Raw genomic sequence first — 10,009 nt, 5'->3', positions numbered from 1 at the left:
CCAGAAGGATTGCCCCTTAGGGCCCATTTCTCGCAGGTTGCGTGGCACCAACAGACCTCCTCAACACATCGCCTCAAAGGTCAGCCTTGTCACCTCTCGCACAACAGGCTGCACGTGGCGTTGCCTCAGGCAAGAGAAAAGAAGACAACTGATGGGTGTACCCCTCCATTCCTTTCTCACATACCTGTACCTTGCTTTTGGCTTACCTACAGGCTAAACAGACAATATATCTTTGGGAAGAAGGGAAGGGCTTGAGGGAAGAAGGGAAGGGGGAAATTGTCAAACACTTTTTCCTTCATTCAGACCCTGATCTGAGCAGCAGAGGCACTGTGGGCGTGTACAACTGCAAAGTCTCATGTGCTCTATCAGCCGTCTCAGCTAGATCATTCTGATGCATTAAGCCTTGCCTCTAGTTTGGGTGAAAGACAGATGGACAGTGCCAAGGTATGTTAAAGACAAGCCCACAGATGTCTGCCTAAGCTGATGTTTTTCATAGAACTGACAGCTCTCGGCTTCCAAGTAACTTTTGTCCCCTATTTTCAGGGAGACCACACAGCTTGGAGGATTTTCTCAGAAACCTCAGAGACGGTGTGTACAGTGAATCAAACACAGGACCCCTTGATGCAGACCAATGTGGAGTGAATAAGAAACACATTATCAGCAACTGAGGAGTGAAGTGCAGCTAGCACTAAAAGGAAACAAGAAGCCGACTCAAGAGCAGAGGCCAGGGTACGTATTGGTGTTGAAAGCTTGTGACAGTCCACAGCTTTCCCCCTCTGTCTACTGTACAAGTGCCAGTATTCAAGAGCAGAGGTGGGTGCTCCACGGAGCATTGAGCCTAGCAGGGCCACAAGGATGGGAGTGGAGCTGGTGTTGTGGGCTGAAGGGACGCAGGTTGGGCAGAAAATGATTGTGCCCAAGCCTGCGGCAGGTAGCCCCTGAATGCTTTCCACCTTGATGTGCTTACAATGTTTTCAAGGGAGAGCTTGCCAATGGAGCTCCTTGGGGGTGATGGGAAGTGGCAAGGATTGACACTGTCTGCTTGGTCTAAGCTTGTAGAAGTCAATGCCGGAGGCTTTGTCTCCAAATAGATGCTCACACTGCTAGGAAGTTGCGACTGGCAGCTCCATGGCTGTACGCCTATGACAGCAATATCCAAAGGGCTCTCACCTTACCTGGCTCCCAAGTGCAGCCTCACCAGCACACCAGCTCTCAGAAGGAAGTGCAGCCTGCTTCCAGCGTCACTAGCGAGCATTGGTGAGCAGAACCTCTGTCAGTGCTGTCTGAAGAGAGCAATGGGAGATGGCTCTTTAGGAGCAGACCTCGGTTTCAATCACAAGGACCTTAAGAAAGCCACCCAACAGCTTGCAGAGATGCTAGACTAGTCCTCCCTTCTCATGACACTGCACAACTTTTCCCCATGGCTCCCTAGCAGACTCCCAACCTTGTTCATCCCTCCTCATCCCCTGCATTCTTTGTCCTTGCCTGACAGCGTCCGTTGGTCTGCCACCACAGCCAGGGTCTCTTGTGGTGAGCCTTGCCTGCCCAAACCCACCTATGAGCTGACAGCTCCTCTTGGGTGGCTTGAGAATCTCTAGCCATGCCTGCAGGTGTCTCCAAAGCTTCAGGTGGGGCTGGGTAGAGCCTAGATGACACACAACACCCATGAGTATCCCTGTTAGCTGTAATGGCTTGTGGAAGCATAAACTTCTGAGACTCTCCAAAATCCTGCTCTACAGACCCCTGCATCATCCTTTGCCTCACATTACCTCCACCGTGGAAGCTCGAGGATGTGTCATTGGAATGAAGGAATGCAGCCAGCAAAGCCAGAGAGAGGGAAAGAGAGGAGAAAGCAGGCGTGAAGAGGAGTGAGCAGGCTGATGGCTCCTGGCCACACTGGTAAGTGTGGTACCTGGAGATAGTTTCTTCGATGACTTGTACAAAAGAACTGTCACAAAGGGCATTGGTGGGAAAGGACAGGCAAGTCACTGAAGAAGCAGCTCTCGCGTCACGGGTATAACTGTGTTTGTTCTGACCTACCGTAGCCTTCTGTAGACTCTGTTTTGCAAAGTAAGTCAACCATTTCTTCCTCTAGCTTCCTGTGTGTTTCACTTGCACGCGGTTACACACCCTCTCGTATCTCTCTGGCTTTCATATGGTTGAAAATAAAGCAGGCAGATGTGTGCCCTAAGCTCAGGGACAGGTGCACACCCTCAGGCAGGACTTGCCATAAGCACGGCTCTAGTAAGACTCCGGCGTGGGGTCTTGCCTGTTTGTGCAGATGATATGCTTCCACTAATAGCACTCGAAGACATTCCTCGGTGGGTAGGTTGCCTTCTATATCTCGGCGCAACGTGCTGCCATGTAGGAGCTGGACAACTGTGTTATGTCCTAAGACGGCAGATGCTATTCTTACCCCAGAGAGACTTGCTCTGGCACAGCTCCTTTCTCAGCTAAATGTTAAAAATAAGAAGCAGGCCCAAGTGTGCCGTCCCTGGTAAGGGTATAAATCAAGAGTGGCCCCTCTGAAGTCCGTGCAATGATGCTGTGCCAGCCCAGCGCCTGGGTGCTCGCCATGCCCTCCTGGGACGTGCTGTCCCACGGGAGAGCAGAGCAGCTGCCCAGGTACTTCCAGAGGGTCAGCTGGGCTCAGTGTGGGGGTAGGTGGGGGCATCACTTCTCTTGTAAAGCAGCAAATGAAAAAGTCGGGCTGGGCTGTAGCTCGGCTTTTTTTTTTTTACCACTGCCTCCCCCTGTGTCCCTGTCTGGGTGAGGATGAAGACAGAGGCCGGGCTTGCTCCAAGGTTCAGCAGCATTGCAGAAGGCCATGTCCCTTTGCTCAGGCTGTGCTTTCACAGCACTCACTGAGGGAAGGTAGTAGGGCTGTACACCGGAGATCCCTCAAGGGCCACTGGAGTATCAGGGCTGCAGGAGAACACCTGGCTAGGCCGGTGGCCATCACGTGACGGTTATGGAGACCCGGCTCTTCCTGCAGCCTGACCTCTGCTAGCCCTTTGGAGAGCTCAGTAAAGCCGGAGTCACTACTGCCTGGTACAGTCACCACAGGCAACCAGGCAGAGGAAACCAAGGCCCAGAGATGTCAGTTGCGACGGTGGCTGTGCCTTTCGCCTCGCCACTTGGACTGTTGTTCAGAGGACACAGGCCCCATCAGTTTTCATTCTCAGCTCGGGTCTTGTCAACTGCACCGGAGCGACAGACAGGTTCTTTTAGGGATCCTTGGCAGAAGGATGATGGCATTATTACCAGGGGTTGGGAGCAGGGGGTACCGGTCACAGGGCTCCAGCAGGCTCCTGTCAGTCACAGGGAGCTCGGGAGGCAGCAGCCGACCAGGCCCACTGCTCAAGGCACCCATTGCCAGGGGGGTGGCAGCATGGAGCCATCGAGGCGGACCCTCCTCTGGGTGGCTGGTCCGCTACAGACCCGCAACGGGGACACACTTAAAAATGGGTGCTTTTAGAGCTGCTGAAACCTCCTGGCCCACGTATTATGAACGAATCACACCAGAAAGGTTAAAATCCAACCAGGTGGGACAGCCAGTCTCATGTATTCACCACTGGGACGGAACAAAGACAGGTGGAATGGGCCAAAGAAGGCTCGGAAATGTTAGGGTCATCAATGCTGAAAGAAGACCCTGAGCTGACAGAAGCAGTCACTGGTGCTGTGTCGTTTGGGAAGGGGGGCATCCAAGCTCTTTGGCAGGGTAGAATTGGATCAGACTTAAACATAGCTCTGGAAAATTGGAGAAAATATCTCTAATTTTCAGAAGAAAATTTAATGAAGAGAAACAAAGTACTTTGGGAAGATGAAATCAAAGAGAAAAATGCATGGGTTTTGTTATCTGAGCCAGGGAGAAAAGGCATCGGGGGCACAAGTTTTTTACACACTCAACAATGTCAAATATAGCAAAACCGGTATATCTAATTATTGCAAGTATAAGTACTCTTTCTATGGTGCGGGATATGAATGTTTTCTTTCCTCAGCAATGGTTTATCTATGTTAGTGATAGTCTATAGTACTTTGAATAGAGCACACTTTGTAGATGTCTTCTGAAAAAAAAAAGAAAAATCTTGCTGTAACGTAAGGAGGAGCCAGAGTGACAAGTATAAAGAATGTGGCTTAGAAAAAGGTTTGGGTAGAACTTCATTTTTTAAGTCAAGAGATGAGAAAAGTAAAGACTGGGTATAGGAGTAAGAAAATAATTTTGTTAAATGAAAAACATTTTCATTAAGAGATATAGAGGTTTATATTGCAGGACTATAACAGTTTAATTTAAAGTAAAAAGGATTTGGAGTAAATATTAAGGAAATATTTTAATGAGAAAAACTGTATGGTAGAACAGAGTATCTAGAATATTGCATGATCTCCTTTAGCCTATGCTTTTAAGGATCTGTTGTAAAGAAGCATCTCCCAAAGACTGTCTAGATATGGATGGTATCATATACACTTTTATAGAAAAATAGCAAGTATATCAATAGCTTTCTTGCAACTGAAACTGTGATGGTCATCATGTCTATTTTTATGTTTACATTTCATAGTCAGCTACTGATTCTGCCTTGAAAAGGTGCTATAATTTCTGAGAAGGTGTATATATCCCACTTTGCCTTGTAATACTCAGCAAAATTGCGTAGACATTTTAATATCTGAAATTTTTATCTATCAAAATCTTCTTTTTCCAATTGGAAGGAGTACCCATTTTAGGGTTCTGTTTGTTTGGTTTGCTGAACAAGAAGGTCAGTTTGGGAAATACATTCTAAGGTATATAAAAACACTGATTTTTTCAAAATTGATAAATAATTAATTTGCCTTTAATTTAACTAACACTGTAAACACCCTGTAAAAATAAGAACTCTTGTTATTTTTATGGACCTATGATAAGACTGTTTTTTCAGAATTCTTTAACTTGTAAAAAAATACCTCTCGGTGCAATGTGAACTGTAGCAATGTGCTAGTCTAAACAAGGTACATCACAGATAGCTAGAACATACAGAAAAAAAATCACATTCTTGGGTTTTCTTTCATGCTGAACTAACAGCATCATTCACTTGAGGAGGCCAGAAATTGTGATAAATTACCAGGATCCAAATAGCATACCATGGGGAGGGAAACCAAAGATTCCTTCCCCCTGGATATTTATTGCCATAACTGCAGAATGATAGCCTTTTGCATTGCCACACTGTTTGTGGAGTAGGGCTGCCTGTCAGCTGACAAGAACTAACCGATCATGGGGAAAACACTGCTCCAAAGTGGCCATAAAGTACCATCTCGGAGAGAAAGTTTAAAATAGATACAGTACATATGTTCCAACAGAACTGCTGCCCCACTGCAGAAGATCTCAGATCTATGAACTCCTGGACTAGAGGGACATCTGTATCTCCTGAGCTAACTATTCCAATTCTAGAATTTTTTGGAAGTATTCTGTATTAAAGGAAGAAACTTCTTGACAAAGAGTTTGAGGAAATAAAATTAAATTCAACAGCTGAATTCTCCATGAATTTACCAATGAATCTGCCATACGTCCAGGAAAACGGCCTACAAAGACGTCCTTTCTTTCTCCCATTTCTACATGCATTATTTCTATTTAATTCAGAGTTTCAACACAGATAGGACTGCGGACAACATATACTTTGGAGCACTAAGGGGTGAAAGCCAGGCTTAGCAAATATATGAGGCAGACAGCAGTGCAGTCAAGACACAGCTCTGCTCTGAGACCTTGCACCTTGCAAGATACTGGCCATCTGAGGCACTTCTCAGGGAGCAGCAGACACTTTGAGGGACCTGAGGGACCGATTTGGAAGGAAGGCAACATACACCTGTGTTGCTTAGCAAAGCAGTGATGGAGTGAAGTAGGCATTGCATCTTGAGCTGCAGCAGATTTGGGATATATTTTCTCAGGCCACACTCCTGACTGAGATGTAAAACAACATCCCCTCCTCCTTTGGACTCAGAATTCACTTCTCCTTTGGGATAAACTCAAATCTTTCCACGTACTTTTTTGACAAGCCACATGGATAGAAAGGTCTGTCCATTGTAGACTTTAGTGGGGCGAATAGGGAATCTCCTCAGGACAGGGGATGAAAGCACTGTTAAAACCCCCAGCTGCTAATCTCCCACAAGGGCCACAAGCACCCTGACTCCCTGGCTGCTGGCTATCTGGTGACATGGTCCCATTGTTTTCTGCTGGAGCTGTTCTGCTTTATCCAACTGATTTGCCCTTCAGGAGGAGCAGGGAATTGTATGCTTCTCTCGGCACCTCAGATGTGGAGAGAAATTAAGGAAAAATTTAAGCTGACCACCAAGGAAATCTATCTCCTAATATTACATAGGAGGCTGTGGTGGAGCCTCTGAAGTGATGGGAGCCTCAGTGTTTGGAAAAAAATTTCTCTTGAAAATACTACAAGAAAAATATCCTGCTGTAGTATAAATATGTACTGCAGATTAACTATACCATAGTCTATCTTGGCACCTGGGAGATGCTCTCTGCAGTTTAATCACTATTTTTACTTCCTCAAATATGTGACTTCATATGAAAATTTGGATGAGGTGCGAAGAAGATATATATTTGCAACATTCAGTCAAAGATAATAACAAAGTGAATTGAACTGCATATGTGGATGTTTGCTTTCTATGAGTTAGCCTCAGTAGAGGATCACAGTAACATGCCATAAGTTCCAAGAACAGTTCATGGGTTCATAAAGTGCTTGGACAAATTCATCAGTTTTAAAAATCCACCATGAGCTGTTAAACACCCAGCCATCATGTCGTGCTCAGGGCTTCCATAAATACAAATTACTGGGAATCAGGAGAGTTTTAGACAAGTGCTGCTCTATGTTGCCATAGGCAAGATGCTGCTCCTTCCTGGGCATCACTTTCAAAGTCAGAAAGTTGGGCTACATGGACCTTTGATCTCACAAGTACAGCTTATTTTAGGTTATGCCACAGTTGCCTGCAGGGGTTAATACTGTGCTCCTTCCTTGCTTCTTTTCCTTCCTCTTCCTTCCTCCTCTTCTGGCTACTTGCTGTTTCAATTACCTTTTTCTACCCAGTGGTCTCCCAGCTTGCCCAACCCACTCACCTGCTCTGTAACAGGAGCCCCTCAGCTGCTTTGGTGGGTGATAGAAAGGGCATCCTGAATGTCACCTCCTTGGCCAGAATCTACCGCCCAGATCTCTTCCGCTGATGTTAGCTGTGGAGACAGGAGGAGTGTGAGTAATGGTGCACCTGTGGTGCACATTTGAAATCTGCCCATCCTCTAATCTCAGATTGTGGGTTTTATTTGCTTCTCATGTTCAGTTAACTCATTCTGAGGACTTCCAAGAATACCACTCTGTGGGAAGCTACTTAGCAACAAACTTGTCGTCAAAGTTCCCCCTAGGACAGATGCATTCACTTTCCTTGACGTGTAGTGAAGGTAAATCACAACTGCATTAAGATCTGTAGAAATTAATTTCTGAATAGAGCAGAAGGGACAGGGGATAGCAAGGCCATTATGGTCCCTTCATGGCCAGCCTGTGACATCAGCTTACCTTCACAAGTGCTCACATGTACACCCAGAAATTTTTGCTTACATTCGCCATGGTAAAGAATGGATGGCCCACACTGCTTTTCAACCTGCAGGTTTAAAGTCTGGGTAGTTATGATCCTCAGTAGTTCTTCCTGGGAAATCATTTATTGCTTCCAGCAATTCTCTCAGCCCATTCCTTCAGCCACATTTATCAGAAATGTTAGTTTAATGGCACATTACCTAACCAGATGACACATCAAAAATATGGACTGAGCACATTCTGTACATAACATTGAAATCATGCACCTTAGCAGATCTACACTGAATTGATAAATAACCTTTTAATATGGAAAATGTGCTCTTACCATCTCCAGGGTTCAGTGTCCAGCCACATCCTAGCAGAAGTGTAGGGATGAGCAGTTTTGCTACAGAGCAGTGTTCTGACATTTCTGCTTGTCCTGTGCTAACATTCCCGTGAGCTCTCATTTTACACAGAGGGCAGCAGAAATGCTGCTACAGCAGAGGTTGAGCATTCTCTGTCAGACTGTCCATCACAGGCTACAGAGCAAACTGATCTGTCTAGGCAGGCCCTACCATATTGACAGCATGGCCAACAACAACACTTGCAAGCTGAAAATCCAGCAAGTAGTGATTTGAGTTCTTTTTTGGGGGGGGGAAAGTTATGAGCAAGTAAGGGAACTTCAGACTCCAACCTATATCATTGTTCTTTTCTAGAATAGTCATAAGTGTAGCTCTATTTCACATTATTTTTGTATCTACTGGGAAAGGATCTGTCACTATCCCAGCCTCTGCTGTTTTGGGGTGATAGTTTTTTGGGTTTGGGTTTTTTTTTTGTTTTACGTGGAAAGTGCTATATGTTAATACTCTGATCCGAGAATGGAAATGATGCCATTTATTCTGGGGGGGATACTATTCCACTCTGTAAGAGTTACAGAATCTGTCAAGAAAAAGTATTAGACTAGAAAGTGGTCTTTTAGTATCTAGGTCTCACTTTGCCATACATGTTTTTAAGGCAGAGTCAAGGCACTGAACAAAATATTTTTTTCTAGAATATAAGGACACTGATACTACATACTCAATTCCTGGTGGAAGTGAATTTAGGCAATCCATGCTGAAACAACACCCTTTTTGTAAGACTCCTGCAAATACTAACTGACACCTAAGAGGAGGGCTTAGGCAATGGCTGCCATTCACTATTCTGGGCATAATGCCAAACAGTTTAGCAGACAAAGGGGAAATGAAAGAGATGAAGGTGGTGTCTTAGTATCCTAAAGAGAAAGAGCCTGAAGAAATAAAAGCAGGAAAAGAAACCGGAACAATTGCTCCTCAAGCTGAGTAATTTCTTCCCTGCTGCTTGGGACTCTCAGAAATGAGAAGCTGTTGTGAAACACCAGAAACACCTAGTGCCCTCATCAGCAACCAACTAGGTCAAGTAATGCTGGTTCAAAATTAGCTTTCTGTCTGCAATACCTTACAAGTATCTGCATCATGCTCTAGTCTCCAGCCTGGGTTTCAGTTTGCATTATTTGCTCAGGATCTGGTCTATGCAGATGTATGAATATAGATTGAATTAGACCTTCTCCTGAACAACAGCCCACCTAAAAACCTCAAGCACTGTTAAATGCATCCAGTTATTCATTGGTAATCTCTGCAGAACAGACACTTCATTCACGTAACTCAGATTACACAGCGATCCTGTGGCTTCTGTAGAACTCAAATAATCTGATCTATCTCACCACCTGGGTCTCTCACCCTGTCTGATAAGTGAGAGTTGATTGCTTATCTTACCAAAAGCTACAATGTAGACAATATGGAAGAAGTCACAATTTTTGAATATTTAGCTTCTCAGATAAAATGCTTAGGATGATGAAAGGAATCTTAAATATGCTGCTGGAGGTATAATTTAGCAGAAAAGACTGTTAAAGCTGATCAAAGATCTCATAGCCTACTAAAGAACTATAAATAGCATAACTGAAACATAACAGAGCAGCCTAAGGAAAAAAAGCATACTTTCACAAATGTATCCCAGCAAAGCACCTTTTCAACTGTATCATCTCAACCCACTATCTCTGTTAATTATGTGTACCACATGTGTTTGTAGACAGCCAGTGACACACCAAGGGGACTGTGCTGGTTTTGGCTGTGATAGAGATAATTTTCTTCATAGTAGCTAGTATGGGGCTATGTTTTGGATTTGTGCTGAAAACAGTGTTGATTATACCGGGATGTTTTCATGATTGCTGAGCAGTGCTTACACAGAGTGAAGGCCTTTTCTGCTTCTCACACCACCCCACCAGTGGGTAAGCTGGGAGTGCACAAGAAGTTGGGAGGGGACACAGCTGGGACAGCTGACCCCAACTCACCAAAGGGATATTCCAGACCATATGACATCATGCTCAGCATATAAAGCTGGGGGGAGAAGAAGGAGGGGGGAGGACACATTCAGAGTTATGTCATTTGCCTTCC

At 45.0% G+C, this 10,009-nt stretch overlaps 1 long non-coding RNA gene across 8 annotated transcripts in view; it reads right to left on the bottom strand.

Moving 5' to 3' along the window:
• LOC115342344 overlaps window positions 1-10,009 on the bottom strand; it is a 78,228-nt gene that overhangs the window by 28,374 nt on the left and 39,845 nt on the right. For 6 of the 8 annotated variants that reach the window (XR_003923727.2, XR_003923728.2, XR_003923725.2 and 3 more), the window contains 2 exons: window positions 7,094-7,204; window positions 1,176-1,283 (listed from right to left, as the gene is read on the bottom strand). This is a non-coding gene — a long non-coding RNA (uncharacterized LOC115342344). Of the gene's footprint in view, window positions 1-1,170; window positions 1,284-7,093; window positions 7,205-10,009 lie in introns of all 8 variants that reach the window. The other 2 variants (XR_003923726.2, XR_003923730.2) reach the window with 2 other exon arrangements.

The sequence above is a fragment of the Aquila chrysaetos genome, chromosome 5 (assembly GCF_900496995.4).
Source record: "Aquila chrysaetos chrysaetos chromosome 5, bAquChr1.4, whole genome shotgun sequence".
NCBI lineage: Eukaryota > Metazoa > Chordata > Aves > Accipitriformes > Accipitridae > Aquila > Aquila chrysaetos.
Note: the sequence above shows the minus strand (reverse complement) of the source record. Positions and strands in the feature narration are given on the sequence as shown.